A 27,855-nucleotide genomic window follows, 5' to 3' on the forward strand; every position below is an offset into this window, starting at 1 on the left:
AAAACTAATTGAAAAAAGCTCCGAAAATGTACCAAAAAAATCGGAAATTTCAAACTCGAAACAATTGCATTTTTGAACCCAACAATTATAGGTTGAAAATTTTTGGCCAATTTCAAACCCAGAAACCTTACAACGACGTAAGCAAAAGTCACGAAACTACTCAGTCTTGTGATTTACAAATAAACGTATCCTCAGAAAATCTAACCGCCTCAAAAAATTCAACACTTAGCGGTTATATAGTATCTTGTACTAAAATATGAAACTAGAACGCCGTAATCTTTATCTTCCCAAGCTGTGATAGCTCAGTTGGGAAAGCGTTAGACTGAAGATCTACAGGTCACTGGATCGATCCCGGGTCGCGGCAAGTAATATTTTAAAAACTGAATTTGAGAAAAAGCTGACAACACTTTTTTTCATTAGTAAGCTGTCATTTTCTAACTCAGATTTGGAAAAAAACTTAACGAGAAAAAGCTGCGAAAATCTAAAAAAAAAACTGAATTTTCAAAATCGAAATAATTGCATTATTGAACCCAACAATTATGGGTTGAAAAATTTTGGCCAAATTCAAACCCAGAAACCTTAGAACGACGTAAGCAAAAGTTACGAAACTACTCAGTCTTGTGATTTAAAAATAAACGTATCCTCAGAAAATCTAACCGCACCAAAAAATTCAACACTTAGCGGTTATATAGTATCTTGTACTAAAATATGAACTTAAAACGCCGTAATCTTAAACTTCACAAGCCGTGATAGCTCAGTTGGGAGAGCGTTAGACTGTAGATCTAAAGGTCCCTGGTTCGATCCCGAGTCGCGGCAAGTAAAATTTTAAAAAATAAATTTGAGAAAAAGCTGACAAAACTGTTTTTCATTAGTAAGCTGTCATTTTCTAACTCAGATTTGGAAAAAAACTAAACAAGAAAAAGCTGCGAAAATGTAAAAAAAAACTGAAATTTCAAAATCGAAATATATGCGTTATTGAACCCAACAATTATAGGTTGAAAAATTTTGGCCAATTCAAACCCAGAAACCTTAGAACGACGTAAGCAAAAGTTACGAAACTACTCAGTCTTGTGATTTACAAATAAACTTATCCTCAGAAATTCTAACCGCAGCAAAAAATTCAACACTTAGCGGTTATCTAGTATCTTGTACTAAAATATGAACTTAGAACGCCGTAATCTTTAACTTCACATGCCGTGATAGCTCAGTTGGGAGAGCGTTAGACTGTAGATCTAAAGGTCCCTGGTTCAATCCCGAGTCGCGGCAAGTAAAATTTTAAAAAATAAATTTTAGAAAAAGCTGACAACACTGTTTTTCATTAGTACGCTGTCATTTTCTAACTCAGATTTGGAAAAAAACTAAACAAGAAAAAGCTGCGAAAATGTAAAAAAAAACTGAAATTTCAAAATCGAAATAATTGCGTTAATGAACCCAACAATTATAGGTTGAAAAATTTTGGCCAAATTCAAACCCAGAAACCTTAGAACGACGTAAGCAAAAGTTACGAAACTACTCAGTCTTGTGATTTACAAATAAACTTATCCTCAGAAATTCTAACCGCAGCAAAAAATTCAACACTTAGCGGTTATATATAATCTTGTACTAAAATATGAACTTAGAACGCCGTAATCTTTAACTTCACAAGCCGTGATAGCTCAGTTGGGAGAGCGCTAGACTGAAGATCTACAGGTCCCTGGTTCAATCCCGGGTCGCGGCAAGTAATATTTTAAAAAATGAATTTGAGAAAACGCTGACAACACTGTTTTTCATTAGAAAGCTGTCATTTTCTACTCAGATTTGAAAAAAAAAACTAATTGAAAAAAGCTGCAAAAATGTACAAAAAAACTGAAATTTCAAACTCGAAACAATTGCATTTTTGAACCCAACAATTATAGGTTGAAAATTTTTGGCCAAATTGAAACCCAGAAACCGCAAAACAGAGTAAACAAAAGTTACGGAACTACTCACTCTTGTGATTTACAAATTAACTTATCCTCAGAAAAACTAACCGCACCAAGAAATTTAACACTTAGCGGTTATATAGTATCTTGTACTAAAATATGAACTTAGAACGCCGTAATCTTTAACTTCCCAAGCCGTGATAGCTCAGTTGGGAGAGCGTTAGACTGAAGACCTAAATGTCCCTGGTTCGATCCCGGGTCGCGGCAAGTAATATTTTAAAAAATGATTTTGAGAAAAAGCTGACAAGACTGTTTTTCATTAGAAAGCTGTCATTTTCTAACTCAGATTTGAAAAAAAAACTAATTGAAAAAAAGCTGCAAAAATGTACAAAAAAACGGAAATTTCAAACTCGAAACAATTGCATTATTGAACCCAACAATTATAGGTTGAAAAATTTTGGCCAAATTCAAACCCAGAAACCTTAGAACGACGTAAGCAAAAGTTACGAAACTACTCAGTCTTGTGATTTACAAATAAACTTATCCTCAGAAAATCTAACCGCACCAAAAAATTCAACATTTAGCGGTTATATAGTATCTTGTACTAAAATATGAAATTAGAACGCCGTAATCTTTAACTTCCCAAGACGTGATAGCTCAATTGGGAAAGCGTTAGACTGAAGATCTAAAAGTCCCTGGATCGATCCCGGGTCGCGGCAAGTAATATTTTAAAAACTGAATTTGAGGAAAAGCTGACAACACTGTTTTTCATTAGAAAGCTGTCATTTTCTAACTCGGATTTGGAAAAAAAACTAAACGAGAAAAAGCTGCGAAAATGTAAAAAAAAACTGAAATATCAAAATCAAAATAATTGCATTATTGAACCCAACAATTATAGGTTGAAAAATTTTGGCCAAATTCAAACCCAGAAAATTAGAACGACGTGAGCAAAAGTTACGAAACTACTCAGTCTTGTGATTTACAAATAAACTAATCCTCAGAAATTCTAACCGCAGCAAAAAATTCAACACTTAGCGGTTATATAGTATCTTGTACTAAAATATGAACTTAGAACGCCGTAATCTTTAACTTCACAAGCCGTGACAGCTCAGTTGGGAGAGCGTTAGACTGAAGATTTAAAGGTCCCTGGTTCGATCCCGGCTCGCGGCAAGTAATTATTTAGAAAACGAATTTGATAGAAAGCTGACAACGCTGTTTTTCATTAGAAAGCTGTCAATTTCTAACTCAGATTTGGAAAAAAACTAATTGAAAAAAAGCTGCGAAAATGTACGAAAAAAGGAAATTTCAAACTCGAAACAATTGCACCCAACAATTATAGGTTGAAAACTTTTGGCCAAATTGAAACCCAGAAACCGTAGAACAGAGTAAACAAAAGTTACGGAACTACTCACTCTTGTGATTTACAAATAAACTTATCCTCAGAAATTGTAACCGCAGCAAAAAATTCAACACTTACTGGTTATATAGTATCTTGTACTAAAAAATGAACTTAGAACGCCGTAATCTTTACCTTCACAAGCCGTGATAGCTCAGTTGGGAGAGCGTTAGACTGAAGATCTAAAGGTCCCTGGTTCGATCCCGGGTCGCGGCAAGTAATATTTTTTAAAAAAAATAAATTTGAAAAAAAGCATACAACACTGTTTTTCATTAGAAAGCTGCCATTTTCTAACTCAGATTTGGAAAAAAACTAATTGAAAAAAAAGCTGCGAGAATGTAGAAAACTGAAATTTCAAACTCGAAACAATTGCATTTTTGAACCCAACAATTATAGGTTGAAAATTTTTGGCCAAATTGAAACCCAGAAACCGTAAAAGTTACGGAACTACTCACTCTTGTGATTTACAAATTAACTTATCCTCAGAAAATCTAACCGCACCAAAAAAATTCAACACTTAGCGGTTATATAGTATCTTGTACTAGAATATGAACTTAGAACGCCGTAATCTTTAACTTCACAAGCCGTGATAGCTCAGTTGGGAGAGCGTTAGACTGAAGATCTAAAGGTCCCTGGTTCGATCCCGGGTCGCGGCAAGTAATAATTTAAAAAACGAATTTGATAAAAAGCTGACAACAATGTTTTTCATTAGAAAGCTGTCAATTTCTAACTCAGATTTGGAAAAAAACTAATTGAAAAAAAGCTGCGAAAATGTACGAAAAAAAGGAAATTTCAAACTCGAAACAATTGCACCCAACAATTATAGGTTGAAAACTTTTGGCCAAATTGAAACCCAGAAACCGTAGAACAGAGTAAGCAAAAGTTACGGAACTACTCACTCTTGTGATTTACAAATAAACTTATCCTCAGAAATTCTAACCGCAGCAAAAAATTCAACACTTATTGGTTATATAGTATCTTGTACTAAAAAATGAACTTAGAACGCCGTAATCTTTAACTTCACAAGCCGTGATAGCTCAGTTGAGAGAGCGTTAGACTGAAGATCTAAAGGTCCCTGGTTCGATCCCGGGTCGCGGCAAGTAACATTTTAAAAAATAAATTTGAAAAAAAGCATACAACACTGTTTTTCATTAGAAAGCTGCCATTTTCTAACTCAGATTTGGAAAAAAACTAATTGAAAAAAAGCTGCGAAAATGTAGAAAACTGAAATTTCAAACTCGAAACAATTGCATTTTTGAAACCCAGAAACCGTAGAACAGAGTAAACAAAAGTTACGGAACTACTCACTCTAGTGATTTACAAATTAACTTATCCTCAGAAAATCTAACCGCACCAAAAAACTCAACACTTAGCGGTTATATAGTATCTTGACTAAAATATGAACTTAGAACGCCGTAATCTTTAACTTCACAAGCCGTGATAGCTCAGTTGGGAGAGCGTTAGACTGAAGATCTAAAGGTCCCTGGTTCGATCCCGGGTCGCGTCAAGTAATATTTTTAAAAATGAATTTGAGAAAAAGCTGACAACACTGTTTTTCATTAGAAATATGTCATTTTCTAACTCAGATTTGGAAAACAAAGCTAATTGAAAAAAAGCTCCGAAAATGTACCAAAAAAACGGAAATTTCAAACTCGAAACAATTGCATTATTGAACCCAACAATTATAGGTTGAAAAATTTTGGCCAAATTCAAACCCAGAAACCTTAGAACGACGTAAGCTAAAGTTACGGAACTACTCAGTCTTGTGATTTACAAATAAACTAATCCTCAGAAATTCTAACCGCAGCAAAAAAAAATCAACACTTAGCGGTTATATAGTATCTTGTACTAAAATATGAACTTAGAACGCCGTAATCTTTAACTGCACAAGCCGTGATAGCTCAGTTGGGAGAGCGTTAGACTGAAGATCTAAAGGTCCCTGGCTCGATCCCGGGTCGCGGCAAGTAATATTTTAAAAAATGAATTTGAGAAAAAGCTGAAAACATTGTTTTCCATTAGAAAGCTGTCATTTTCTAACTCAGATTTGGAAAAAAACTAATTGAAAAAAAGCTGCGAAAATGTACGAAAAAAAGGAAATTTCAAACTCGAAACAATTGCACTCAACAATTATAAGTTGAAAACTTTTGGCCAAACTGAAACCCAGAAACCGTAGAACAGAGTAAACAAAAGTTACGGAACTACTCACTCTTGTGATTTACAAATAAACTTATCCTCAGAAATTCTAACCGCAGCAAAAAATTCAACACATACTGGTTATATAGTATCTTGTACTAAAAAATGAACTTAGAACGCCGTAATCTTTAATTTCACAAGCCGTGATAGCTCAGTTGGGAGAGCGTTAGACTGAAGATATAAAGGTCCCTGGTTCGATCCCGGGTCGCGGCAAGTAATATTTTAAAAAATAAATTTGAGAAAAAGCTGACAACACTGTTTTTCATTAGAAAGCTGCCATTTTCTAGCTCAGATTTGGAAAAAAACTAATTGAGAAAAAGCTGCGAAAATGTAAAAAACTGAAATTTCAAACTCGAAACAATTGCATTTTTGAACCCAACAATTATAGGTTGAAAATTTTTGGCCAAATTGAAACCCAGAAACCGTAGAACAGAGTAAACAAAAGTTACGGAACTACTCAATCTTGTGATTTACAAATTAACTTATCCTCAGAAAATCTAACCGCACCAAAAAATTCAACACTTAGCGGTTATATAGTATCTTGTACTAAAATATGAACTTAGAACGCCGTAATCTTTAACTTCCCAAGCAGTGATAGCTCAGTTGGGAGAGCGTTAGACTGAAGATCTAAAGGTCCCTGGTTCGATCCCTGGTCGCGGCAAGTAATATTTTAAAAAATGAATTTGAGAAAAAGCTGACAACACTGTTTTTCATTAGAAATATGTCATTTTCTAACTCAGATTTGGAAAAAAAAACTAATTGAAAAAAAGCTCCGAAAATGTACCAAAAAAACGGAAATTTTAAACTCGAAACAATTGCATTTTCAACACTTAGCGGTTATATAGTATCTTGTACTAAAATATGAACTTAGAACGCCGTAATCTTTAACTTCCCAAGCCGTGATAGCTCAGTTGGGAGAGCGTTAGACTGAAGATCTAAAGGTCCCTGGTTCGATCCCGGGTCGCGGCAAGTAATAATTTAAAAAATTAATTTGAGAAAAAGCTGACAACACTGTTTTTCATTAGAAAGCTGTGATTTTCTAACTCAGATTTGGAAAAAAACTAATTGAAAAAAAGCTGCGAAAAAGTACGAAAAAAAGCTGCGAAAAAGTACGAAAAAAAGCAAATTTCAAACTCGAAACAATTGCACCCAACAATTATAGGTTGAAAACTTTTGGCCAAATTGAAACCCAGAAACCGTAGAACAGAGTAAACAAAAGTTACGGAACTACTCAATCTTGTGATTTACAAATTAACTTATCCTCAGAAAATCTAACCGCACCAAAAAATTCAACACTTAGCGGTTATATAGTATCTTGTACTAAAATATGAACTTAGAACGCCGTAATCTTTAACTTCCCAAGCCGTGATAGCTCAGTTGGGAGAGCGTTAGACTGAAGATCTAAAGGTCCCTGGTTCGATCCCTGGTCGCGGCAAGTAATATTTTAAAAAATGAATTTGAGAAAAAGCTGACAACACTGTTTTTCATTAGAAATATGTCATTTTCTAACTCAGATTTGGAAAAAAAAACTAATTGAAAAAAAGCTCCGAAAATGTACCAAAAAAACGGAAATTTCAAACTCGAAACAATTGCATTTTCAACACTTAGCGGTTATATAGTATCTTGTACTAAAATATGAACTTAGAACGCCGTAATCTTTAACTTCACAAGCCGTGATAGCTCAGTTGGGAGAGCGTTAGACTGAAGATCTAAAGGTCCCTGGTTCGATCCCGGGTCGCGTCAAGTAATATTTTTAAAAATGAATTTGAGAAAAAGCTGACAACACTGTTTTTCATTAGAAATATGTCATTTTCTAACTCAGATTTGGAAAACAAAGCTAATTGAAAAAAAGCTCCGAAAATGTACCAAAAAAACGGAAATTTCAAACTCGAAACAATTGCATTATTGAACCCAACAATTATAGGTTGAAAAATTTTGGCCAAATTCAAACCCAGAAACCTTAGAACGATGTAAGCTAAAGTTACGGAACTACTCAGTCTTGTGATTTACAAATAAACTAATCCTCAGAAATTCTAACCGCAGCAAAAAAAATCAACACTTAGCGGTTATATAGTATCTTGTACTAAAATATGAACTTAGAACGCCGTAATCTTTAACTGCACAAGCCGTGATAGCTCAGTTGGGAGAGCGTTAGACTGAAGATCTAAAGGTCCCTGGCTCGATCCCGGGTCGCGGCAAGTAATATTTTAAAAAATGAATTTGAGAAAAAGCTGAAAACATTGTTTTCCATTAGAAAGCTGTCATTTTCTAACTCAGATTTGGAAAAAAACTAATTGAAAAAAAGCTGCGAAAATGTACGAAAAAAAGGAAATTTCAAACTCGAAACAATTGCACTCAACAATTATAAGTTGAAAACTTTTGGCCAAACTGAAACCCAGAAACCGTAGAACAGAGTAAACAAAAGTTACGGAACTACTCACTCTTGTGATTTACAAATAAACTTATCCTCAGAAATTCTAACCGCAGCAAAAAATTCAACACATACTGGTTATATAGTATCTTGTACTAAAAAATGAACTTAGAACGCCGTAATCTTTAATTTCACAAGCCGTGATAGCTCAGTTGGGAGAGCGTTAGACTGAGGATATAAAGGTCCCTGGTTCGATCCCGGGTCGCGGCAAGTAATATTTTAAAAAATAAATTTGAGAAAAAGCTGACAACACTGTTTTTCATTAGAAAGCTGCCATTTTCTAGCTCAGATTTGGAAAAAAACTAATTGAGAAAAAGCTGCGAAAATGTAAAAAACTGAAATTTCAAACTCGAAACAATTGCATTTTTGAACCCAACAATTATAGGTTGAAAATTTTTGGCCAAATTGAAACCCAGAAACCGTAGAACAGAGTAAACAAAAGTTACGGAACTACTCAATCTTGTGATTTACAAATTAACTTATCCTCAGAAAATCTAACCGCACCAAAAAATTCAACACTTAGCGGTTATATAGTATCTTGTACTAAAATATGAACTTAGAACGCCGTAATCTTTAACTTCCCAAGCAGTGATAGCTCAGTTGGGAGAGCGTTAGACTGAAGATCTAAAGGTCCCTGGTTCGATCCCTGGTCGCGGCAAGTAATATTTTAAAAAATGAATTTGAGAAAAAGCTGACAACACTTTTTTTCATTAGAAATATGTCATTTTCTAACTCAGATTTGGAAAAAAAAACTAATTGAAAAAAAGCTCCGAAAATGTACCAAAAAAACGGAAATTTTAAACTCGAAACAATTGCATTTTCAACACTTAGCGGTTATATAGTATCTTGTACTAAAATATGAACTTAGAACGCCGTAATCTTTAACTTCCCAAGCCGTGATAGCTCAGTTGGGAGAGCGTTAGACTGAAGATCTAAAGGTCCCTGGTTCGATCCCGGGTCGCGGCAAGTAATAATTTAAAAAATTAAATTGAGAAAAAGCTGACAACACTGTTTTTCATTAGAAAGCTGTGATTTTCTAACTCAGATTTGGAAAAAAATTAATTGAAAAAAAGCTGCGAAAAAGTACGAAAAAAAGCAAATTTCAAACTCGAAACAATTGCACCCAACAATTATAGGTTGAAAACTTTTGGCCAAATTGAAACCCAGAAACCGTAGAACAGAGTAAACAAAAGTTACGGAACTACTCAATCTTGTGATTTACAAATTAACTTATCCTCAGAAAATCTAACCGCACCAAAAAATTCAACACTTAGCGGTTATATAGTATCTTGTACTAAAATATGAACTTAGAACGCCGTAATCTTTAACTTCCCAAGCAGTGATAGCTCAGTTGGGAGAGCGTTAGACTGAAGATCTAAAGGTCCCTGGTTCGATCCCTGGTCGCGGCAAGTAATATTTTAAAAAATGAATTTGAGAAAAAGCTGACAACACTGTTTTTCATTAGAAATATGTCATTTTCTAACTCAGATTTGGAAAAAAAACTAATTGAAAAAAAGCTCCGAAAATGTACCAAAAAAAACGGAAATTTCAAACTCGAAACAATTGCATTTTCAACACTTAGCGGTTATATAGTATCTTGTACTAAAATATGAACTTAGAACGCCGTAATCTTTAACTTCCCAAGCCGTGATAGCTCAGTTGGGAGAGCGTTAGACTGAAGATCTAAAGGTCCCTGGTTCGATCCCTGGTCGCGGCAAGTAATATTTTAAAAAATGAATTTGAGAAAAAGCTGACAACACTGTTTTTCATTAGAAATATGTCATTTTCTAACTCAGATTTGGAAAAAAAAACTAATTGAAAAAAAGCTCCGAAAATGTACCAAAAAAAACGGAAATTTCAAACTCGAAACAATTGCATTTTCAACACTTAGTGGTTATATAGTATCTTGTACTAAAATATGAACTTAGAACGCCGTAATCTTTAACTTCCCAAGCCGTGATAGCTCAGTTGGGAGAGCGTTAGACTGAAGATCTAAAGGTCCCTGGTTCGATCCCGGGTCGCGGCAAGTAATATTTTAAAAAATTAATTTGAGAAAAAGCTGACAACACTGTTTTTCATTAGAAAGCTGTGATTTTCTAACTCAGATTTGGAAAAAAACTAATTGAAAAAAAGCTGCGAAAAAGTACGAAAAAAAGCAAATTTCAAACTCGAAACAATTGCACCCAACAATTATAGGTTGAAAACTTTTGGCCAAATTGAAACCCAGAAACCGTAGAACAGAGTAAACAAAAGTTACGGAACTACTCACTCTTGTGATTTACAAATAAGATTATCCTCAGAAATTCTAACCGCAGCAAAAAATTCAACACTTACTGGTTATATAGTATCTTGTACTAAAATATGAACTTAGAACGCCGTAATCTTTAACTTCACAAGCCGTGATAGCTCAGTTGGGAGAGCGTTAGACTGAAGATTTAAAGGTACCTGGTTCGATCCCGGGTCGCGGCAAGTAATATTTTAAAAAATGAATTTGAGAAAAAGCTGACAACACTGTTTTTCATTAGAAAGCTGTCATTTTCTAACTCAGATTTGGAAAAAACTAATTGAAAAAAAGCTGCGAAAATGTACAAAAAAAAGGAAATTTCAAACTCGAAACAATTGCACCCAACAATTAGAGGTTGAAAACTTTTGGCCAAATTGAAACCCAGAAACCGTAGAACAGAGTAAACAAAAGTTACGGAACTACTCACTCTTGTGATTTACAAATAAACTTATCTTCAGAAATTCTAACCGCAGCAAAAAATTCAACACTTACTGGTTATATAGTATCTTGTACTAAAATATGAACTTAGAACGCCGTAATCTTTAACTTCACAAGCCGTGATAGCTCAGTTGGGAGAGAGTTACACTGAAGATCTAAAGGTCCCTGGTTCGATCCCGGGTCGCGGCAAGTAATATTTTAAAAAATAAATTTGAGAAAACGCTGACAACACTGTTTTTGATTAGAAAGCTGTCATTTTCTAACTCAGATTTGAAAAAAAAAACTAATTGAAAAAAGCTGCGAAAATGTACAAAAAACTGAAATTTCAAACTCAAAACAATTGCATTTTTGCACCCAACAATTATAGGTTGAAAATTTTGGGCCAAATTGAAACCCAGAAACCGTAGAACAGAGTAAACAAAAGATACGGAACTACTCACTCTTGTGATTTACAAATTAACTTATCCTCAGAAAATCTAACCGCACCAAAAAACTAAACACTTAGCGGTTATATAGTATCTTGTACTAAAATATGAACTTAGAACGCCGTGATCTTTAACTTCCCAAGCCGTGATAGCTCAGTTGGGAGAGCGTTAGACTGAAGATCTAAAGGTCCCTGGTTCGATCCCGGGTAGCGGCAAGTAACATTTTAAAAAATGAATTTGAGAAAAAGCTGACAACACTGCATTAGAAACATGTCATTTTCTAACTCAGATTTGGAAAAAAAAACTAATTGAAAAAAGCTCCGAAAATGTACCAAAAAAAAACGGAAATTTCAAACTCGAAACAATTGCATTATTGAACCCAACAATTATAGGTTGAAAAATTTTGGCCAAATTCAAACCCAGAAACCTTAGAACGACGTAAGCAAAAGTTACGAAACTACTCAGTCTTGTGATTTACAAAAAAACTTATCCTCAGATATTCTAACCGCAACAAAAATTCAACACTTAGCGGTTATATAGTATATTGTACTAAAATATGAATTTAGAACGCCGTAATCTTTATCTTCCCAAGCCGTGATAGCTCAGTTGGGAGAGCGTTAGACTGAAGATCTAAAGGTCCCTGGTTCGATCCCGGGTCGCGGCAAGTAATATTTTTAAAAATGAATTTGAGAAAAAGCTGACAACACTGTTTTTCATTAGAAATATGTCATTTAATATGTCATTTTCTAACTCAGATTTGGAAAAAAAACTAATTGAAAAAAAGCTCCGAAAATGTACCAAAAAAAACGGAAGTTTCAAACTCGAAACAATTGCATTATTGAACCCACCAATTATAGGTTGAAAAAAAATTTTGGCCAAATTCAAACCCAGAAACCTTAAAACGACGTAAGCAAAAGTTACGAAACTACTCAGTCTTGTGATTTACAAAAAAACTTATCCTCAGAAATTCTAACCGCAGCAAAAAATTCAACACTTAGCGGTTATATAGTATCTTGTACTAAAATATGAATTTAGAACGCCGTAATCTTTTACTTCCCAAGCCATGATAGCTCAGTTGGGAGAGCGTTAGACTGAAGATCTAAAGGTCCCTGGTTCGATCCCGGGTCACGGCAAGTAATATTTTTAAAAAATGAATTTGAGAAAAAGCTGACAACACTGTTTTTCATTAGAAAGCTGTCATTTTCTAACTCAGATTTGAAAAAAAACTAATTGAAAAAAGCTGCAAAAATGTACAAAAAACGGAAATTTCAAACTCGAAACAATTGCATTTTTGAACCCAACAATTATAGGTTGAAAAATTTTGGCCAAATTCAAACCCAGAAACCTTAGAACGACGTAAGCAAAAGTTACGAAACTACTCAGTCTTGTGATTTACAAAAAAAACGTATCCTCAGATATTCTAACCGCAGCAAAAATTCAACACTTAGCGGTTATATAGTATATTGTACTAAAATATGAACTTAGAACGCCGTAATCTTTATCATCCCAAGCCGTGATAGCTCAGTTGGGAGAGCGTTAGACTGAAGATCTAAAGGTCCCTGGTTCGATCCCAGGTCGCGGCAATTAATATTTTTAAAAATGAATTTGAGAAAAAGCTGACAACACTGTTTTTCATTAGAAATATGTCATTTTCTAACTCAGATTTGGAAAAAAAACTAATTAGAAAAAAGCTCCGAAAATGTACCAAAAAAAATGGAAATTTCAATTTCGAAACAATTGCATTATTGACCCCACCAATTATAGGTTGAAAAATATTGGCCAAATTCAAACCCAGAAACCTTAGAAAGACGTAAGCAAAAGTTACGAAACTACTCAGTCTTGTGATTTACAAAAAAACGTATCCTCAGAAATTCTAACCGCAGCAAAAAATTCAACACTTAGCGGTTATATAGTATCTTGTACTAAAATATGAACTTAGAACGCCGTAATCTTTTACTTCCCAAGCCATGATAGCTCAGTTGGGAGAGCGTTAGACTGAAGATCTAAAGGTCCCTGGTTCGATCCCGGGTCACGGCAAGTAATATTTTTTAAAAATGAATTTGAGAAAAAGCTGACAACACTGTTTTTTATTAGAAAGCTGTCATTTTCTAACTCAGATTTGAAAAAAAAACTAATTGAAAAAAGCTGCAAAAATGTACAAAAAACGGAAATTTCAAACTCGAAACAATTGCATTTTTGAACCCAACAATTATAGGTTGAAAAATTTTGGCCAAATTCAAACCCAGAAACCTTAGAACGACGTAAGCAAAAGTTACGAAACTACTCAGTCTTGTGATTTACAAAAAAACTTATCCTCAGATATTCTAACCGCACTTAGCGGTTATATAGTATATTGTACTAAAATATGAACTTAGAACGCCGTAATCTTTATCATCCCAAGCCGTGGTAGCTCAGTTGGGAGAGCGTTAGACTGAAGATCTAAAGGTCCCTGGTTCGATCCCGGGTCGCGGCAATTAATATTTTTAAAAATGAATTTGAGAAAAAGCTGACAACACTGTTTTTCATTAGAAATATGTCATTTTCTAACTCAGATTTGGAAAAAAAACTAATTGAAAAAAAGCTCCGAAAATGTACCAGAAAAATCGGAAATTTCAATTTCGAAACAATTGCATTATTGACCCCACCAATTATAGGTTGAAAAATTTTGGCCAAATTCAAACCCAGAAACCTTAGAACGACGTAAGCAAAAGTTACGAAACTACTCAGTTTTGTGATTTACAAAAAAACTTATCCTCAGATATTCTAACCGCAACAAAAATTCAACACTTAGCGGTTATATAGTATATTGTACTAAAATATGAACTTAGAACGCCGTAATCTTTATCTTCCCAAGCCGTGATAGCTCAGTTGGGAGAGCGTTAGACTGAAGATCTAAAGGTCCCTGGTTCGATCCCGGGTCGCGACAAGTAATATTTTTAAAAATGAATTTGAGAAAAAGCTGACAACACTGTTTTTCATTAGAAATATGTCATTTTCTAACTCAGATTTGGAAAAAAAAAACTAATTGAAAAAAGCTCCGAAAATGTACCAAAAAAACGGAAGTTTCAAACTCGAAACAATTGCATTATTGAACCCACCAATTATAGGTTGAAAAATTTTGGCCAAATTCAAACCCAGAAACCTTAGAACGACGTAAGCAAAAGTTACGAAACTACTCAGTCTTGTGATTTACAACAAAACTTATCCTCAGAAATTCTAACCGCAGCAAAAAATTCAACACTTAGCGGTTATATATTATCTTGTACTAAAATATGAACTTAGAACTCCGTAATCTTTTACTTCCCAAGCCATGATAGCTCAGTTGGGAGAGCGTTAGACTGAAGATCTAAAGGTCCCTGGTTCGATCCCGGGTCGAGGCAAGTAATATTTTAAAAACTGAATTTGAGAAAAAGCTGACAGCACTGTTTTTCATTAGAAAGCTGTCATTTTCTAACTCAGATTTGGAAAAAAACTAAACGAGAAAAAGCTGCGAAAATGTAAAAAAAAAACTGAAATTTCAAAATTGAAATAATTGCATTTTTGAACCCAACAATTATAGGTTGAAAAATTTTGACCAAATTCAAACCCAGAAACCTTAGAACGACGTAAGCAAAAGTTACGAAACTACTCAGTCTTGTGATTTACAAAAAAACTTATCCTCAGATTTTCTAACCGCAGCAAAAATTCAACACTTAGCGGTTATATAGTATATTGTACTAAAATATGAACTTAGAACGCCGTAATCTTTATCATCCCAAGCCGTGATAGCTCAGTTGGGAGAGCGTTAGACTGAAGATCTAAAGGTCCCTGGTTCGATCCCGGGTCGCGGCAAGTAATATTTTTAAAAATGAATTTGAGAAAAAGCTGACAACACTGTTTTTCATTAGAAATATGTCATTTTCTAACTCAGATTTGGAAAAAAAACTAATTGAAAAAAAGCTCCGAAAATGTACCAAAAAACGGAAGTTTCAAACTCGAAACAATTGCATTATTGAACCCACCAATTATAGGTTGAAAAATTTTGGCCAAATTCAAACCCAAACCTTAGAACGACGTAAGCAAAAGTTACGAAACTACTCAGTTTTGTGATTTACAAAAAAACTTATCCTCAGATATTCTAACCGCAACAAAAATTCAACACTTAGCGGTTATATAGTATATTGTACTAAAATATGAAGTTAGAACGCCGTGATCTTTAACTTCCCAAGCCGTGATAGCTCAGTTGGGAGAGCGTTAGACTGAAGATCTAAAGGTCCCTGGTTCTATCCCGGGTTGCGGCAAGTAATATTTTAAAAAATAAATTTGAGAAAACGCTGACAACACTGTTTTTGATTAGAAAGCTGTCATTTTCTAACTCAGATTTGAAAAAAAAAAACTAATTGAAAAAAGCTGCGAAAATGTACAAAAAACTGAAATTTCAAACTCAAAACAATTGCATTTTTGCACCCAACAATTATAGGTTGAAAATTTTTGGCCAAATTGAAACCCAGAAACCGTAGAACAGAGTAAACAAAAGATACGGATCTACTCACTCTTGTGATTTACAAATTAACTTATCCTCAGAAAATCTAACCGCACCAAAAAATTAAACACTTAGCGGTTATATAGTATCTTGTACTAAAATATGAACTTAGAACGCCGTGATCTTTAACTTCCCAAGCCGTGATAGCTCAGTTGGGAGAGCGTTAGACTGAAGATCTAAAGGTCCCTGGTTCGATCCCGGGTAGCGGCAAGTAACATTTTAAAAAATGAATTTGAGAAAAACACTGTTTTTCATTAGAAACATGTCATTTTCTAACTCAGATTTGGAAAAAAAAACTAATTGAAAAAAAGCTCCGAAAATGTACCAAAAAAAAACGGAAATTTCAAACTCGAAACAATTGCATTATTGAACCCAACAATTATAGGTTGAAAAATTTTGGCCATATTCAAACCCAGAAACCTTAGAACGACGTAAGCAAAAGTTACGAAACTACTCAGTCTTGTGATTTACAAAAAAACTTATCCTCAGATATTCTAACCGCAACAAAAATTCAACACTTAGCGGTTATATAGTATATTGTACTAAAATATGAATTTAGAACGCCGTAATCTTTATCTTCCCAAGCCGTGATAGCTCAGTTGGGAGAGCGTTAGACTGAAGATCTAAAGGTCCCTGGTTCGATCCCGGGTCGCGGCAAGTAATATTTTTAAAAATGAATTTGAGAAAAAGCTGACAACACTGTTTTTCATTAGAAATATGTCATTTAATATGTCATTTTCTAACTCAGATTTGGAAAAAAAACTAATTGAAAAAAAGCTCCGAAAATGTACCAAAAAAAACGGAAGTTTCAAACTCGAAACAATTGCATTATTGAACCCACCAATTATAGGTTGAAAAAAAATTTTGGCCAAATTCAAACCCAGAAACCTTAAAACGACGTAAGCAAAAGTTACGAAACTACTCAGTCTTGTGATTTACAAAAAAACTTATCCTCAGAAATTCTAACCGCAGCAAAAAATTCAACACTTAGCGGTTATATAGTATCTTGTACTAAAATATGAATTTAGAACGCCGTAATCTTTTACTTCCCAAGCCATGATAGCTCAGTTGGGAGAGCGTTAGACTGAAGATCTAAAGGTCCCTGGTTCGATCCCGGGTCACGGCAAGTAATATTTTTAAAAAATGAATTTGAGAAAAAGCTGACAACACTGTTTTTCATTAGAAAGCTGTCATTTTCTAACTCAGATTTGAAAAAAAACTAATTGAAAAAAGCTGCAAAAATGTACAAAAAACGGAAATTTCAAACTCGAAACAATTGCATTTTTGAACCCAACAATTATAGGTTGAAAAATTTTGGCCAAATTCAAACCCAGAAACCTTAGAACGACGTAAGCAAAAGTTACGAAACTACTCAGTCTTGTGATTTACAAAAAAAACGTATCCTCAGATATTCTAACCGCAGCAAAAATTCAACACTTAGCGGTTATATAGTATATTGTACTAAAATATGAACTTAGAACGCCGTAATCTTTATTATCCCAAGCCGTGATAGCTCAGTTGGGAGAGCGTTAGACTGAAGATCTAAAGGTCCCTGGTTCGATCCCAGGTCGCGGCAATTAATATTTTTAAAAATGAATTTGAGAAAAAGCTGACAACACTGTTTTTCATTAGAAATATGTCATTTTCTAACTCAGATTTGGAAAAAAAACTAATTAGAAAAAAGCTCCGAAAATGTACCAAAAAAAAATGGAAATTTCAATTTCGAAACAATTGCATTATTGACCCCACCAATTATAGGTTGAAAAATATTGGCCAAATTCAAACCCAGAAACCTTAGAAAGACGTAAGCAAAAGTTACGAAACTACTCAGTCTTGTGATTTACAAAAAAACGTATCCTCAGAAATTCTAACCGCAGCAAAAAATTCAACACTTAGCGGTTATATAGTATCTTGTACTAAAATATGAACTTAGAACGCCGTAATCTTTTACTTCCCAAGCCATGATAGCTCAGTTGGGAGAGCGTTAGACTGAAGATCTAAAGGTCCCTGGTTCGATCCCGGGTCACGGCAAGTAATATTTTTAAAAAATGAATTTGAGAAAAAGCTGACAACACTGTTTTTTATTAGAAAGCTGTCATTTTCTAACTCAGATTTGAAAAAAAAACTAATTGAAAAAAGCTGCAAAAATGTACAAAAAACGGAAATTTCAAACTCGAAACAATTGCATTTTTGAACCCAACAATTATAGGTTGAAAAATTTTGGCCAAATTCAAACCCAGAAACCTTAGAACGACGTAAGCAAAAGTTACGAAACTACTCAGTCTTGTGATTTACAAAAAAACTTATCCTCAGATATTCTAACCGCACTTAGCGGTTATATAGTATATTGTACTAAAATATGAACTTAGAACGCCGTAATCTTTATCATCCCAAGCCGTGATAGCTCAGTTGGGAGAGCGTTAGACTGAAGATCTAAAGGTCCCTGGTTCGATCCCGGGTCGCGGCAATTAATATTTTTAAAAATGAATTTGAGAAAAAGCTGACAACACTGTTTTTCATTAGAAATATGTCATTTTCTAACTCAGATTTGGAAAAAAAACTAATTGAAAAAAAGCTCCGAAAATGTACCAGAAAAATCGGAAATTTCAATTTCGAAACAATTGCATTATTGACCCCACCAATTATAGGTTGAAAAATTTTGGCCAAATTCAAACCCAGAAACCTTAGAACGACGTAAGCAAAAGTTACGAAACTACTCAGTTTTGTGATTTACAAAAAAACTTATCCTCAGATATTCTAACCGCAACAAAAATTCAACACTTAGCGGTTATATAGTATATTGTACTAAAATATGAACTTAGAACGCCGTAATCTTTATCTTCCCAAGCCGTGATAGCTCAGTTGGGAGAGCGTTAGACTGAAGATCTAAAGGTCCCTGGTTCGATCCCGGGTCGCGACAAGTAATATTTTTAAAAATGAATTTGAGAAAAAGCTGACAACACTGTTTTTCATTAGAAATATGTCATTTTCTAACTCAGATTTGGAAAAAAAACTAATTGAAAAAAGCTCCGAAAATGTACCAAAAAAACGGAAGTTTCAAACTCGAAACAATTGCATTATTGAACCCACCAATTATAGGTTGAAAAATTTTGGCCAAATTCAAACCCAGAAACCTTAGAACGACGTAAGCAAAAGTTACGAAACTACTCAGTCTTGTGATTTACAACAAAACTTATCCTCAGAAATTCTAACCGCAGCAAAAAATTCAACACTTAGCGGTTGTATATTATCTTGTACTAAAATATGAACTTAGAACTCCGTAATCTTTTACTTCCCAAGCCATGATAGCTCAGTTGGGAGAGCGTTAGACTGAAGATCTAAAGGTCCCTGGTTCGATCCCGGGTCGAGGCAAGTAATATTTTAAAAACTGAATTTGAGAAAAAGCTGACAGCACTGTTTTTCATTAGAAAGCTGTCATTTTCTAACTCAGATTTGGAAAAAAACTAAACGAGAAAAAGCTGCGAAAATGTAAAAAAAAAACTGAAATTTCAAAATTGAAATAATTGCATTTTTGAACATAACAATTATAGGTTGATAAATTTTGACCAAATTCAAACCCAGAAACCTTAGAACGACGTAAGCAAAAGTTACGAAACTACTCAGTCTTGTGATTTACAAAAAAACTTATCCTCAGATTTTCTAACCGCAGCAAAAATTCAACACTTAGCGGTTATATAGTATATTGTACTAAAATATGAACTTAGAACGCCGTAATCTTTATTATCCCAAGCCGTGATAGCTCAGTTGGGAGAGCGTTAGACTGAAGATCTAAAGGTCCCTGGTTCGATCCCGGGTCGCGGCAAGTAATATTTTTAAAAATGAATTTGAGAAAAAGCTGACAACACTGTTTTTCATTAGAAATATGTCATTTTCTAACTCAGATTTGGAAAAAAAACTAATTGAAAAAAGCTCCGAAAATGTACCAAAAAAACGGAAGTTTCAAACTCGAAACAATTGCATTATTGAACCCACCAATTATAGGTTGAAAAATTTTGGCCAAATTCAAACCCAAACCTTAGAACGACGTAAGCAAAAGTTACGAAACTACTCAGTTTTGTGATTTACAAAAAAACTTATCCTCAGATATTCTAACCGCAACAAAAATTCAACACTTAGCGGTTATATAGTATATTGTACTAAAATATGAAGTTAGAACGCCGTAATCTTTATTATCCCAAGCCGTGATAGCTCAGTTGGGAGAGCGTTAGACTGAAGATCTAAAGGTCCCTGGTTCGATCCCGGGTCGCGGCAATTAATATTTTTAAAAATGAATTTGAGAAAAAGCTGACAACACTGTTTTTCATTAGAAATATGTCATTTTCTAACTCAGATTTGGAAAAAAACTAATTGAAAAAAAGCTCCGAAAATGTACCAAAAAAATCGGAAATTTCAATTTCGAAACAATTGCATTATTGACCCCACCAATTATAGGTTGAAAAATTTTGGCCAAATTCAAACCCAGAAACCTTAGAACGACGTAAGCAAAAGTTACGAAACTTATCCTCAGATATTCTAACCGCAACAAAAGTTCAACACTTAGCGGTTATATAGTATATTGTACTAAAATATGAACTTAGAACGCCGTAATCTTTATCTTCCCAAGCCGTGATAGCTCAGTTGGGAGAGCGTTAGACTGAAGATCTAAAGGTCCCTGGTTCGATCCCGGGTCGCGGCAAGTAATATTTTTAAAAATGAATTTGAGAAAAAGCTGACAACACTGTTTTTCATTAGAAATATGTCATTTTCTAACTCAGATTTGGAAAAAAACTAATTGAAAAAAAAGCTCCGAAAATGTACCAAAAAAACGGAAGTTTCAAACTCGAAACAATTGCATTATTGAGCCCGAACAATTATAGGTTGAAAAATTTTGGCCAAATTCAAACCCAGAAACCTTAGAACGACGTAAGCAAAAGTTACGAAACTACTCAGTCTTGTGATTTACAAAAAAACTTATCCTCAGAAATTCTAACCGCAGCAAAAAATTCAACACTTAGCGGTTATATATTATCTTGTACTAAAATATGAACTTAGAACGCCGTAATCTTTTACTTCCCAAGCCATCATAGCTCAGTTGGGAGAGCGTTAGACTGAAAATTTCGAAACAATTGCATTATTGACCCCACCAATTATAGGTTGAAAAATTTTGGCCAAATTCAAACCCAGAAACCTTAGAACGACGTAAGCAAAAGTTACGAAACTTATCCTCAGATATTCTAACCGCAACAAAAGTTCAACACTTAGCGGTTATATAGTATATTGTACTAAAATATGAACTTAGAACGCCGTAATCTTTATCTTCCCAAGCCGTGATAGCTCAGTTGGGAGAGCGTTAGACTGAAGATCTAAAGGTCCCTGGTTCGATCCCGGGTCGCGGCAAGTAATATTTTTAAAAATGAATTTGAGAAAAAGCTGACAACACTGTTTTTCATTAGAAATATGTCATTTTCTAACTCAGATTTGGAAAAAAACTAATTGAAAAAAAAGCTCCGAAAATGTACCAAAAAAACGGAAGTTTCAAACTCGAAACAATTGCATTATTGAGCCCGAACAATTATAGGTTGAAAAATTTTGGCCAAATTCAAACCCAGAAACCTTAGAACGACGTAAGCAAAAGTTACGAAACTACTCAGTCTTGTGATTTACAAAAAAACTTATCCTCAGAAATTCTAACCGCAGCAAAAAATTCAACACTTAGCGGTTATATATTATCTTGTACTAAAATATGAACTTAGAACGCCGTAATCTTTTACTTCCCAAGCCATCATAGCTCAGTTGGGAGAGCGTTAGACTGAAAATCAAAAGGTCCCTGGTTCGATCCCGGGTCACGGCTAGTAATATTTTTAAAAAATGAATTTGAGAAAAAGCTGACAACACTGTTTTTCATTAGAAAGCTGTCATTTTCTAACTCAGATTTGAAAAAAAACTAATTGAAAAAAGCTGCAAAAATGTACAAAAAACGGAAATTTCAAACTCGAAACAATTGCATTTTTGAACCCAACAATTATAGGTTGAAAAATTTTGACCAAATTCAAACCCAGAAACCTTAGAACGACGTAAGCAAAAGTTACGAAACTACTCAGTCTTGTGATTTACAAAAAAACTTATCCTCAGATATTCTAACCGCAGCAAAAATTCAAAACTTAGCGGTTATATAGTATATTGTACTAAAATATGAACTTAGAACGCCGTAATCTTTATCATACCAAGCCGTGATACCTCAGTTGGGAGAGCGTTAGACTGAAGATCTAAAGGTCCCTGGTTCGATCCCGGGTCGCGGCAAGTAATATTTTTAAAAATGAATTTGAGAAAAAGCTGACAACACTGTTTTTCATTAGAAATATGTCATTTTCTAACTCAGATTTGGAAAAAAAACTAATTGAAAAAAAGCTCCGAAAATGTACCAAAAAAAACGGAAGTTTCAAACTCGAAACAATTGCATTATTGAACCCACCAATTATAGGTTGAAAAATTTTGGCCAAATTCAAACCCAGAAACCTTAGAACGACGTAAGCAAAAGTTACGAAACTACTCAGTTTTGTGATTTACAAAAAAACTTATCCTCAGATATTCTAACCGCAACAAAAATTCAACACTTAGCGGTTATATAGTATATTGTACTAAAATATGAACTTAGAACGCCGTAATCTTTATTATCCCAAGCCGTGATAGCTCAGTTGGGAGAGCGTTAGACTGAAGATCTAAAGGTCCCTGGTTCGATCCCGGGTCGCGGCAATTAATATTTTTAAAAATGAATTTGAGAAAAAGCTGAAAACACTGTTTTTCATTAGAAATATGTCATTTTCTAACTCAGATTTGGAAAAAAAACTAATTGAAAAAAAGCTCCGAAAATGTACCAAAAAAATCGGAAATTTCAATTTCGAAACAATTGCATTATTGACCCCACCAATTATAGGTTGAAAAACTTTGGCCAAATTCAAACCCAGAAACCTTAGAACGACGTAAGCAAAAGTTACGAAACTACTCAGTTTTGTGATTTACAAAAAAACTTATCCTCAGATATTCTAACCGCAACAAAAATTCAACACTTAGCGGTTATATAGTATATTGTACTAAAATATGAACTTAGAACGCCGTAATCTTTATCTTCCCAAGCCGTGATAGCTCAGTTGGGAGAGCGTTAGACTGAACATCTAAAGGTCCCTGGTTCGATCCCGGGTCGCGGCAAGTAATATTTTTAAAAATGAATTTGAGAAAAAGCTGACAACACTGTTTTTCATTAGAAATATGTCATTTTTTAACTCAGATTTGGAAAAAAAACTAATTGAAAAAAAGCTCCGAAAATGTACCAAAAAAAACGGAAGTTTCAAAGTCGAAACAATTGCATTATTGAACCCACCAATTATAGGTTGAAAAATTTTGGCCAAATTCAAACCCAGAAACCTTAGAACGACGTAAGCAAAAGTTACGAAACTACTCAGTCTTGTGATTTACAAAAAAACTTATCCTCAGAAATTCTAACCGCAGCAAAAAATTGAACACTTAGCGGTTATATATTATCTTGCACTAAAATATGAACTTAGAACGCCGTAATCTTTTACTTCCCAAGCCATGATAGCTCAGTTGGGAGAGCGTTAGACTGAAGATCAAAAGGTCCCTGGTTCGATCCCGGGTCACGGCTAGTTATATTTTTAAAAAATGAATTTGAGAAAAAGCTGACAACACTGTTTTTCATTAGAAAGCTGTCATTTTCTAACTCAGATATGAAAAAAAAACTAATTGAAAAAAGCTGCAAAAATGTACAAAAAACGGAAATTTCAAACTCGAAACAATTGCAGTTTTGAACCCAACAATTATAGGTTGAAAAATTTTGACCAAATTCAAACCCAGAAACCTTAGAACGACGTAAGCAAAAGTTACGAAACTACTCAGTTTTGTGATTTACAAAAAAACTTTTCCTCAGATATTCTAACCGCAACAAAAATTCAACACTCAGCGGTTATATATTATATTGTACTAAAATATGAACTTAGAACGCCGTAATCTTTATCATCCCAAGCCGTGATAGCTCAGTTGGGAGAGCGTTAGACTGAAGATCTAAAGGTCCCTGGTTCGATCCCGGGTCGTGGCAAGTAATATTTTTAAAAATGAATTTGCGAAAAAGCTGACAACACTGTTTTTCATTAGAAATATGTCATTTTCTAACTCAGATTTGGAAAAAAAACTAATTGAAAAAAAGCTCCGAAAATGTACCAAAAAAAACGGAAGTTTCAAACTCGAAACAATTGCATTATTGAACCCACCAATTATAGGTTGAAAAATTTTGGCCAAATTCAAACCCAGAAACCTTAGAACGACGTAAGCAAAAGTTACGAAACTACTCAGTTTTGTGATTTACAAAAAAACTTATCCTCAGATATTCTAACCGCAACAAAAATTCAACACTTAGCGGTTATATAGTATATTGTACTAAAATATGAACTTAGAACGCCGTAATCTTTATCTTCCCAAGCCGTGATAGCTCAGTTGGGAGAGCGTTAGAATGAAGATCTAAAGGTCCCTGGTTCGATCCCGGGTCGCGGCAAGTAAAATTTTTAAAAATGAATTTGAGAAAAAGCTGACAACACTGTTTTTCATTAGAAATATATCATTTTCTAACTCAGATTTGGAAAAAAAACTAATTGAAAAAAAGCTCCGAAAATGTACCAAAAAAAACGGAAGTTTCAACTCGAAACAATTGCATTATTGAACCCACCAATTATAGGTTGAAAAATTTTGGCCAAATTCAAACCCAGAAACCTTAGAACGACGTAAGCAAAAGTTACGAAACTACTCAGTCTTGTGATTTACAAAAAAACTTATCCTCAGAAATTCTAACCGCAGCAAAAAATTCAACACTTGGCGGTTATATATTATCTTGTACTAAAATATGAACTTAGAACGCCGTAATCTTTTACTTCCCAAGCCATGATAGCTCAGTTGGGAGAGCGTTAGACTGAAGATCAAAAGGTCCCTGGTTCGATCCCGGGTCACGGCTAGTAATACTTTTAAAAAATGAATTTGAGAAAAAGCTGACAACACTGTTTTTCATTAGAAAGCTGTCATTTTCTAACTCAGATTTGAAAAAAAACTAATTGAAAAAAGCTGCAAAAATGTACAAAAAACGGAAATTTCAAACTCGAAACAATTGCATTTTTGAACCCAACAATTATAGGTTGAAAAATTTTGGCCAAATTCAAACCCAGAAACCTTAGAACGACGTAAGCAAAAGTTACGAAACTACTCAGTCTTGTGATTTACAAAAAAACTTATCCTCAGATATTCTAACCGCAGCAAAAATTCAACACTTAGCGGTTATATAGTATATTGTACTAAAATATGAACTTAGAACGCCGTAATCTTTATCTTCCCAAGCCGTGATAGCTCAGTTGGGAGAGCGTTAGACTGAAGATCTAAAGGTCCCTGGTTCGATCCCGGGTCGCGGCAAGTAATATTTTTAAAAATGAATTTGAGAAAAAGCTGACAACACTGTTTTTCATTAGAAATATGTCATTTTCTAACTCAGATTTGGAAAAAAAACTAATTGAAAAAAAGCTCCGAAAATGTACCAAAAAAACGGAAGTTTCAAACTCGAAACAATTGCATTATTGAACCCACCAATTATAGGTTGAAAAATTTTGGCCAAATTCAAACCCAGAAACCTTAGAACGACGTAAGCAAAAGTTACGAAACTACTCAGTCTTGTGATTTACAAAAAAACTTATCCTCAGAAATTCTAACCGCAGCAAAAAATTCAACACTTAGCGGTTATATATTATCTTGTACTAAAATATGAACTAAGAACGCCGTAATCTTTTACTTCCCAAGCCATGATAGCTCAGTTGGGAGAGCGTTAGACTGAAGATCAAAAGGTCCCTGGTTCGATCCCGGGTCACGGCTAGTAATATTTTTAAAAAATGAATTTGAGAAAAAGCTGACAACACTGTTTTTCATTAGAAAGCTGTCATTTTCTAACTCAGATTTGAAAAAAAACTAATTGAAAAAAGCTGCAAAAATGTACAAAAAACGGAAATTTCAAACTCGAAACAATTGCATTTTTGAACCCAACAATTATAGGTTAAAAAATTTTGGCCAAATTCAAACCCAGAAACCTTAGAACGACGTAAGCAAAAGTTACGAAACTACTCAGTCTTGTGATTTACAAAAAAACTTATCCTCAGATATTCTAACCGCAGCAAAAATTCAACACTTAGCGGTTATATAGTATATTGTACTAAAATATGAACTTAGAACGCCGTAATCTTTATCATCCCAAGCCGTGATAGCTCAGTTGGGAGAGCGTTAGACTGAAGATCTAAAGGTCCCTGGTTCGATCCCGGGTCGCGGCAAGTAATATTTTTAAAAATGAATTTGAGAAAAAGCTGACAACACTGTTTTTCATTAGAAATATGTCATTTTCTAACTCAGATTTGGAAAAAAAACTAATTGAAAAAAAGCTCCGAAAATGTACCAAAAAAAACGGAAGTTTCAAACTCGAAACAATTGCATTATTGACCCCACCAATTATAGGTTGAAAAATTTTGGCCGAATTCAAACCCAGAAACCTTAGAACGACGTAAGCAAAAGTTACGAAACTACTCAGTTTTGTGATTTACAAAAAAACTTATCCTCAGATATTCTAACCGCAACAAAAATTCAACACTTAGCGGTTATATAGTATATTGTACTAAAATATGAACTTAGAACGCCGTAATCTTTATCTTCCCAAGCCGTGATAGCTCAGTTGGGAGAGCGTTAGACTGAAGATCTAAAGGTCCCTGGTTCGATCCCGGGTCGCGGCAAGTAATATTTTTAAAAATGAATTTGAGAAAAAAAAGCTGACAACACTGTTTTTCATTAGAAATATGTCATTTTCTAACTCAGATTTGGAAAAAAAACTAATTGAAAAAAAGCTCCGGAAATGTACCAAAAAAAAACGGAAGTTTCAAACTCGAAACAATTGCATTATTGAACCCACCAATTATAGGTTGAAAAATTTTGGCCAAATTCAAACCCAGAAACCTTAGAACGACGTAAGCAAAAGTTACGAAACTACTCAGTCTTGTGATTTACAAAAAAACTTATCCTCAGAAATTCTAACCGCAGCAAAAAATTCAACACTTAGCGGTTATATATTATCTTGTACTAAAATATGAACTTAGAACGCCGTAATCTTTTACTTCCCAAGCCATGATAGCTCAGTTGGGAGAGCGTTAGACTGAAGATCAAAAGGTCCCTGGTTCGATCCCGGGTAACGGCTAGTAATATTTTTAAAAAATGAATTTGAGAAAAAGCTGACAACACTGTTTTTCATTAGAAAGCTGTCATTTTCTAACTCAGATTTGAAAAAAAACTGATTGAAAAAAGCTGCAAAAATGTACAAAAAACGGAAATTTCAAACTCGAAACAATTGCATTTTTGAACCCAACAATTATAGGTTGAAAAATTTTGGCCAAATTCAAACCCAGAAACCTTAGAACGACGTAAGCAAAAGTTACGAAACTACTCAGTCTTGTGATTTACAAAAAAACTTATCCTCAGATATTCTAACCGCAGCAAAAATTCAACACTTAGCGGTTATATAGTATATTGTACGAAAATATGAACTTAGAACGCCGTAATCTTTATCATCCCAAGCCGTGATAGCTCAGTTGGGAGAGCGTTAGACTGAAGATCTAAACGTCCCTGGTTCGATCCCGAGTCGCGGCAATTAATATTTTTAAAAATGAATTTGAGAAAAAGCTGACAACACTGTTTTTCATTAGAAATATGTCATTTTCTAACTCAGATTTGGAAAAAAAACTAATTGAAAAAAGCTGCAAAAATGTACAAAAAACGGAAATTTCAAACTCGAAACAATTGCATTTTTGAACCCAACAATTATAGGTTGAAAAATTTTGGCCAAATTCAAACCCAGAAACCTTAGAACGACGTAAGCAAAAGTTACGAAACTACTCAGTCTTGTGATTTACAAAAAAACTTATCTTCAGATATTCTAACCGCAGCAAAAAATTCAACACTCACTGGTTATATAGTATCTTGTACTAAAATATGAACTTAGAACGCCGTAATCTTTACCTTCACAAGACGTGATAGCTCAATTGGGAGAGCGTTAGACTGAAGATCTGAAGGTCCCTGGTTCGATCCCGGGTCGCGCCAAGTAATATTTTTTAAAAATGAATTTGAGAAAAAGCTGATAACACTGTTTTTCATTAGAAAGCTGTCATTTTCTAACTCAGATTTGAAA

General features: G+C 34.2%; 1 protein-coding gene and 63 non-coding genes across 64 annotated transcripts in view; 63 read left to right on the forward strand and 1 right to left on the reverse strand.

Annotated features, from left to right (window-relative positions):
* Positions 1-27,855, reverse strand: part of LOC134846899 (dynein axonemal heavy chain 1-like) — a 513,436-nt gene that overhangs the window by 165,994 nt on the left and 319,587 nt on the right. The window lies entirely within an intron of this gene.
* Trnaf-gaa (transfer RNA phenylalanine (anticodon GAA)) lies at positions 292-364 on the forward strand. Its single transcript has one exon. It is a non-coding gene; the product is annotated as a tRNA-Phe (tRNA).
* Trnay-gua (transfer RNA tyrosine (anticodon GUA)) lies at positions 744-816 on the forward strand. Its single transcript has one exon. It is a non-coding gene; the product is annotated as a tRNA-Tyr (tRNA).
* Trnay-gua (transfer RNA tyrosine (anticodon GUA)) lies at positions 1,194-1,266 on the forward strand. The gene has a single exon. It is a non-coding gene; the product is annotated as a tRNA-Tyr (tRNA).
* Trnaf-gaa (transfer RNA phenylalanine (anticodon GAA)) lies at positions 1,645-1,717 on the forward strand. The gene has a single exon. It is a non-coding gene; the product is annotated as a tRNA-Phe (tRNA).
* Positions 2,096-2,168, forward strand: Trnaf-gaa (transfer RNA phenylalanine (anticodon GAA)). Its single transcript has one exon. It is a non-coding gene; the product is annotated as a tRNA-Phe (tRNA).
* Positions 2,548-2,620, forward strand: Trnaf-gaa (transfer RNA phenylalanine (anticodon GAA)). The gene has a single exon. It is a non-coding gene; the product is annotated as a tRNA-Phe (tRNA).
* Positions 2,999-3,071, forward strand: Trnaf-gaa (transfer RNA phenylalanine (anticodon GAA)). The gene has a single exon. It is a non-coding gene; the product is annotated as a tRNA-Phe (tRNA).
* On the forward strand, positions 3,441-3,513 carry Trnaf-gaa (transfer RNA phenylalanine (anticodon GAA)). The gene has a single exon. It is a non-coding gene; the product is annotated as a tRNA-Phe (tRNA).
* Positions 3,881-3,953, forward strand: Trnaf-gaa (transfer RNA phenylalanine (anticodon GAA)). Its single transcript has one exon. It is a non-coding gene; the product is annotated as a tRNA-Phe (tRNA).
* Positions 4,324-4,396, forward strand: Trnaf-gaa (transfer RNA phenylalanine (anticodon GAA)). The gene has a single exon. It is a non-coding gene; the product is annotated as a tRNA-Phe (tRNA).
* Positions 4,732-4,804, forward strand: Trnaf-gaa (transfer RNA phenylalanine (anticodon GAA)). The gene has a single exon. It is a non-coding gene; the product is annotated as a tRNA-Phe (tRNA).
* On the forward strand, positions 5,188-5,260 carry Trnaf-gaa (transfer RNA phenylalanine (anticodon GAA)). Its single transcript has one exon. It is a non-coding gene; the product is annotated as a tRNA-Phe (tRNA).
* Trnaf-gaa (transfer RNA phenylalanine (anticodon GAA)) lies at positions 5,631-5,703 on the forward strand. Its single transcript has one exon. It is a non-coding gene; the product is annotated as a tRNA-Phe (tRNA).
* On the forward strand, positions 6,079-6,151 carry Trnaf-gaa (transfer RNA phenylalanine (anticodon GAA)). Its single transcript has one exon. It is a non-coding gene; the product is annotated as a tRNA-Phe (tRNA).
* On the forward strand, positions 6,387-6,459 carry Trnaf-gaa (transfer RNA phenylalanine (anticodon GAA)). Its single transcript has one exon. It is a non-coding gene; the product is annotated as a tRNA-Phe (tRNA).
* Positions 6,853-6,925, forward strand: Trnaf-gaa (transfer RNA phenylalanine (anticodon GAA)). The gene has a single exon. It is a non-coding gene; the product is annotated as a tRNA-Phe (tRNA).
* On the forward strand, positions 7,161-7,233 carry Trnaf-gaa (transfer RNA phenylalanine (anticodon GAA)). The gene has a single exon. It is a non-coding gene; the product is annotated as a tRNA-Phe (tRNA).
* Trnaf-gaa (transfer RNA phenylalanine (anticodon GAA)) lies at positions 7,616-7,688 on the forward strand. Its single transcript has one exon. It is a non-coding gene; the product is annotated as a tRNA-Phe (tRNA).
* On the forward strand, positions 8,059-8,131 carry Trnal-gag (transfer RNA leucine (anticodon GAG)). Its single transcript has one exon. It is a non-coding gene; the product is annotated as a tRNA-Leu (tRNA).
* Positions 8,507-8,579, forward strand: Trnaf-gaa (transfer RNA phenylalanine (anticodon GAA)). The gene has a single exon. It is a non-coding gene; the product is annotated as a tRNA-Phe (tRNA).
* On the forward strand, positions 8,815-8,887 carry Trnaf-gaa (transfer RNA phenylalanine (anticodon GAA)). The gene has a single exon. It is a non-coding gene; the product is annotated as a tRNA-Phe (tRNA).
* Trnaf-gaa (transfer RNA phenylalanine (anticodon GAA)) lies at positions 9,258-9,330 on the forward strand. The gene has a single exon. It is a non-coding gene; the product is annotated as a tRNA-Phe (tRNA).
* Positions 9,566-9,638, forward strand: Trnaf-gaa (transfer RNA phenylalanine (anticodon GAA)). The gene has a single exon. It is a non-coding gene; the product is annotated as a tRNA-Phe (tRNA).
* Trnaf-gaa (transfer RNA phenylalanine (anticodon GAA)) lies at positions 9,875-9,947 on the forward strand. Its single transcript has one exon. It is a non-coding gene; the product is annotated as a tRNA-Phe (tRNA).
* On the forward strand, positions 10,318-10,390 carry Trnaf-gaa (transfer RNA phenylalanine (anticodon GAA)). The gene has a single exon. It is a non-coding gene; the product is annotated as a tRNA-Phe (tRNA).
* Positions 10,760-10,832, forward strand: Trnaf-gaa (transfer RNA phenylalanine (anticodon GAA)). The gene has a single exon. It is a non-coding gene; the product is annotated as a tRNA-Phe (tRNA).
* Trnaf-gaa (transfer RNA phenylalanine (anticodon GAA)) lies at positions 11,211-11,283 on the forward strand. The gene has a single exon. It is a non-coding gene; the product is annotated as a tRNA-Phe (tRNA).
* Trnaf-gaa (transfer RNA phenylalanine (anticodon GAA)) lies at positions 11,660-11,732 on the forward strand. Its single transcript has one exon. It is a non-coding gene; the product is annotated as a tRNA-Phe (tRNA).
* Trnaf-gaa (transfer RNA phenylalanine (anticodon GAA)) lies at positions 12,129-12,201 on the forward strand. Its single transcript has one exon. It is a non-coding gene; the product is annotated as a tRNA-Phe (tRNA).
* Positions 12,579-12,651, forward strand: Trnaf-gaa (transfer RNA phenylalanine (anticodon GAA)). Its single transcript has one exon. It is a non-coding gene; the product is annotated as a tRNA-Phe (tRNA).
* Positions 13,033-13,105, forward strand: Trnaf-gaa (transfer RNA phenylalanine (anticodon GAA)). The gene has a single exon. It is a non-coding gene; the product is annotated as a tRNA-Phe (tRNA).
* Positions 13,469-13,541, forward strand: Trnaf-gaa (transfer RNA phenylalanine (anticodon GAA)). The gene has a single exon. It is a non-coding gene; the product is annotated as a tRNA-Phe (tRNA).
* Positions 13,922-13,994, forward strand: Trnaf-gaa (transfer RNA phenylalanine (anticodon GAA)). The gene has a single exon. It is a non-coding gene; the product is annotated as a tRNA-Phe (tRNA).
* Positions 14,376-14,448, forward strand: Trnaf-gaa (transfer RNA phenylalanine (anticodon GAA)). The gene has a single exon. It is a non-coding gene; the product is annotated as a tRNA-Phe (tRNA).
* On the forward strand, positions 14,827-14,899 carry Trnaf-gaa (transfer RNA phenylalanine (anticodon GAA)). The gene has a single exon. It is a non-coding gene; the product is annotated as a tRNA-Phe (tRNA).
* Positions 15,276-15,348, forward strand: Trnaf-gaa (transfer RNA phenylalanine (anticodon GAA)). Its single transcript has one exon. It is a non-coding gene; the product is annotated as a tRNA-Phe (tRNA).
* On the forward strand, positions 15,728-15,800 carry Trnaf-gaa (transfer RNA phenylalanine (anticodon GAA)). The gene has a single exon. It is a non-coding gene; the product is annotated as a tRNA-Phe (tRNA).
* On the forward strand, positions 16,175-16,247 carry Trnaf-gaa (transfer RNA phenylalanine (anticodon GAA)). Its single transcript has one exon. It is a non-coding gene; the product is annotated as a tRNA-Phe (tRNA).
* On the forward strand, positions 16,644-16,716 carry Trnaf-gaa (transfer RNA phenylalanine (anticodon GAA)). Its single transcript has one exon. It is a non-coding gene; the product is annotated as a tRNA-Phe (tRNA).
* Positions 17,094-17,166, forward strand: Trnaf-gaa (transfer RNA phenylalanine (anticodon GAA)). The gene has a single exon. It is a non-coding gene; the product is annotated as a tRNA-Phe (tRNA).
* On the forward strand, positions 17,549-17,621 carry Trnaf-gaa (transfer RNA phenylalanine (anticodon GAA)). Its single transcript has one exon. It is a non-coding gene; the product is annotated as a tRNA-Phe (tRNA).
* Positions 17,985-18,057, forward strand: Trnaf-gaa (transfer RNA phenylalanine (anticodon GAA)). The gene has a single exon. It is a non-coding gene; the product is annotated as a tRNA-Phe (tRNA).
* On the forward strand, positions 18,438-18,510 carry Trnaf-gaa (transfer RNA phenylalanine (anticodon GAA)). The gene has a single exon. It is a non-coding gene; the product is annotated as a tRNA-Phe (tRNA).
* Positions 18,890-18,962, forward strand: Trnaf-gaa (transfer RNA phenylalanine (anticodon GAA)). Its single transcript has one exon. It is a non-coding gene; the product is annotated as a tRNA-Phe (tRNA).
* Trnaf-gaa (transfer RNA phenylalanine (anticodon GAA)) lies at positions 19,341-19,413 on the forward strand. The gene has a single exon. It is a non-coding gene; the product is annotated as a tRNA-Phe (tRNA).
* Trnaf-gaa (transfer RNA phenylalanine (anticodon GAA)) lies at positions 19,790-19,862 on the forward strand. The gene has a single exon. It is a non-coding gene; the product is annotated as a tRNA-Phe (tRNA).
* Positions 20,214-20,286, forward strand: Trnaf-gaa (transfer RNA phenylalanine (anticodon GAA)). The gene has a single exon. It is a non-coding gene; the product is annotated as a tRNA-Phe (tRNA).
* Trnaf-gaa (transfer RNA phenylalanine (anticodon GAA)) lies at positions 20,915-20,987 on the forward strand. The gene has a single exon. It is a non-coding gene; the product is annotated as a tRNA-Phe (tRNA).
* Trnaf-gaa (transfer RNA phenylalanine (anticodon GAA)) lies at positions 21,369-21,441 on the forward strand. Its single transcript has one exon. It is a non-coding gene; the product is annotated as a tRNA-Phe (tRNA).
* Positions 21,818-21,890, forward strand: Trnaf-gaa (transfer RNA phenylalanine (anticodon GAA)). The gene has a single exon. It is a non-coding gene; the product is annotated as a tRNA-Phe (tRNA).
* On the forward strand, positions 22,271-22,343 carry Trnaf-gaa (transfer RNA phenylalanine (anticodon GAA)). The gene has a single exon. It is a non-coding gene; the product is annotated as a tRNA-Phe (tRNA).
* On the forward strand, positions 22,724-22,796 carry Trnaf-gaa (transfer RNA phenylalanine (anticodon GAA)). The gene has a single exon. It is a non-coding gene; the product is annotated as a tRNA-Phe (tRNA).
* Trnaf-gaa (transfer RNA phenylalanine (anticodon GAA)) lies at positions 23,178-23,250 on the forward strand. Its single transcript has one exon. It is a non-coding gene; the product is annotated as a tRNA-Phe (tRNA).
* Trnaf-gaa (transfer RNA phenylalanine (anticodon GAA)) lies at positions 23,628-23,700 on the forward strand. The gene has a single exon. It is a non-coding gene; the product is annotated as a tRNA-Phe (tRNA).
* Trnaf-gaa (transfer RNA phenylalanine (anticodon GAA)) lies at positions 24,081-24,153 on the forward strand. The gene has a single exon. It is a non-coding gene; the product is annotated as a tRNA-Phe (tRNA).
* On the forward strand, positions 24,534-24,606 carry Trnaf-gaa (transfer RNA phenylalanine (anticodon GAA)). The gene has a single exon. It is a non-coding gene; the product is annotated as a tRNA-Phe (tRNA).
* Trnaf-gaa (transfer RNA phenylalanine (anticodon GAA)) lies at positions 24,983-25,055 on the forward strand. Its single transcript has one exon. It is a non-coding gene; the product is annotated as a tRNA-Phe (tRNA).
* On the forward strand, positions 25,436-25,508 carry Trnaf-gaa (transfer RNA phenylalanine (anticodon GAA)). Its single transcript has one exon. It is a non-coding gene; the product is annotated as a tRNA-Phe (tRNA).
* Positions 25,885-25,957, forward strand: Trnaf-gaa (transfer RNA phenylalanine (anticodon GAA)). The gene has a single exon. It is a non-coding gene; the product is annotated as a tRNA-Phe (tRNA).
* Trnaf-gaa (transfer RNA phenylalanine (anticodon GAA)) lies at positions 26,338-26,410 on the forward strand. Its single transcript has one exon. It is a non-coding gene; the product is annotated as a tRNA-Phe (tRNA).
* On the forward strand, positions 26,796-26,868 carry Trnaf-gaa (transfer RNA phenylalanine (anticodon GAA)). Its single transcript has one exon. It is a non-coding gene; the product is annotated as a tRNA-Phe (tRNA).
* Positions 27,245-27,317, forward strand: Trnaf-gaa (transfer RNA phenylalanine (anticodon GAA)). The gene has a single exon. It is a non-coding gene; the product is annotated as a tRNA-Phe (tRNA).
* Positions 27,695-27,767, forward strand: Trnaf-gaa (transfer RNA phenylalanine (anticodon GAA)). Its single transcript has one exon. It is a non-coding gene; the product is annotated as a tRNA-Phe (tRNA).

This window comes from Symsagittifera roscoffensis, chromosome 5 (assembly GCF_963678635.1).
Source record: "Symsagittifera roscoffensis chromosome 5, txSymRosc1.1, whole genome shotgun sequence".
Lineage (NCBI taxonomy): Eukaryota > Metazoa > Xenacoelomorpha > Acoela > Convolutidae > Symsagittifera > Symsagittifera roscoffensis.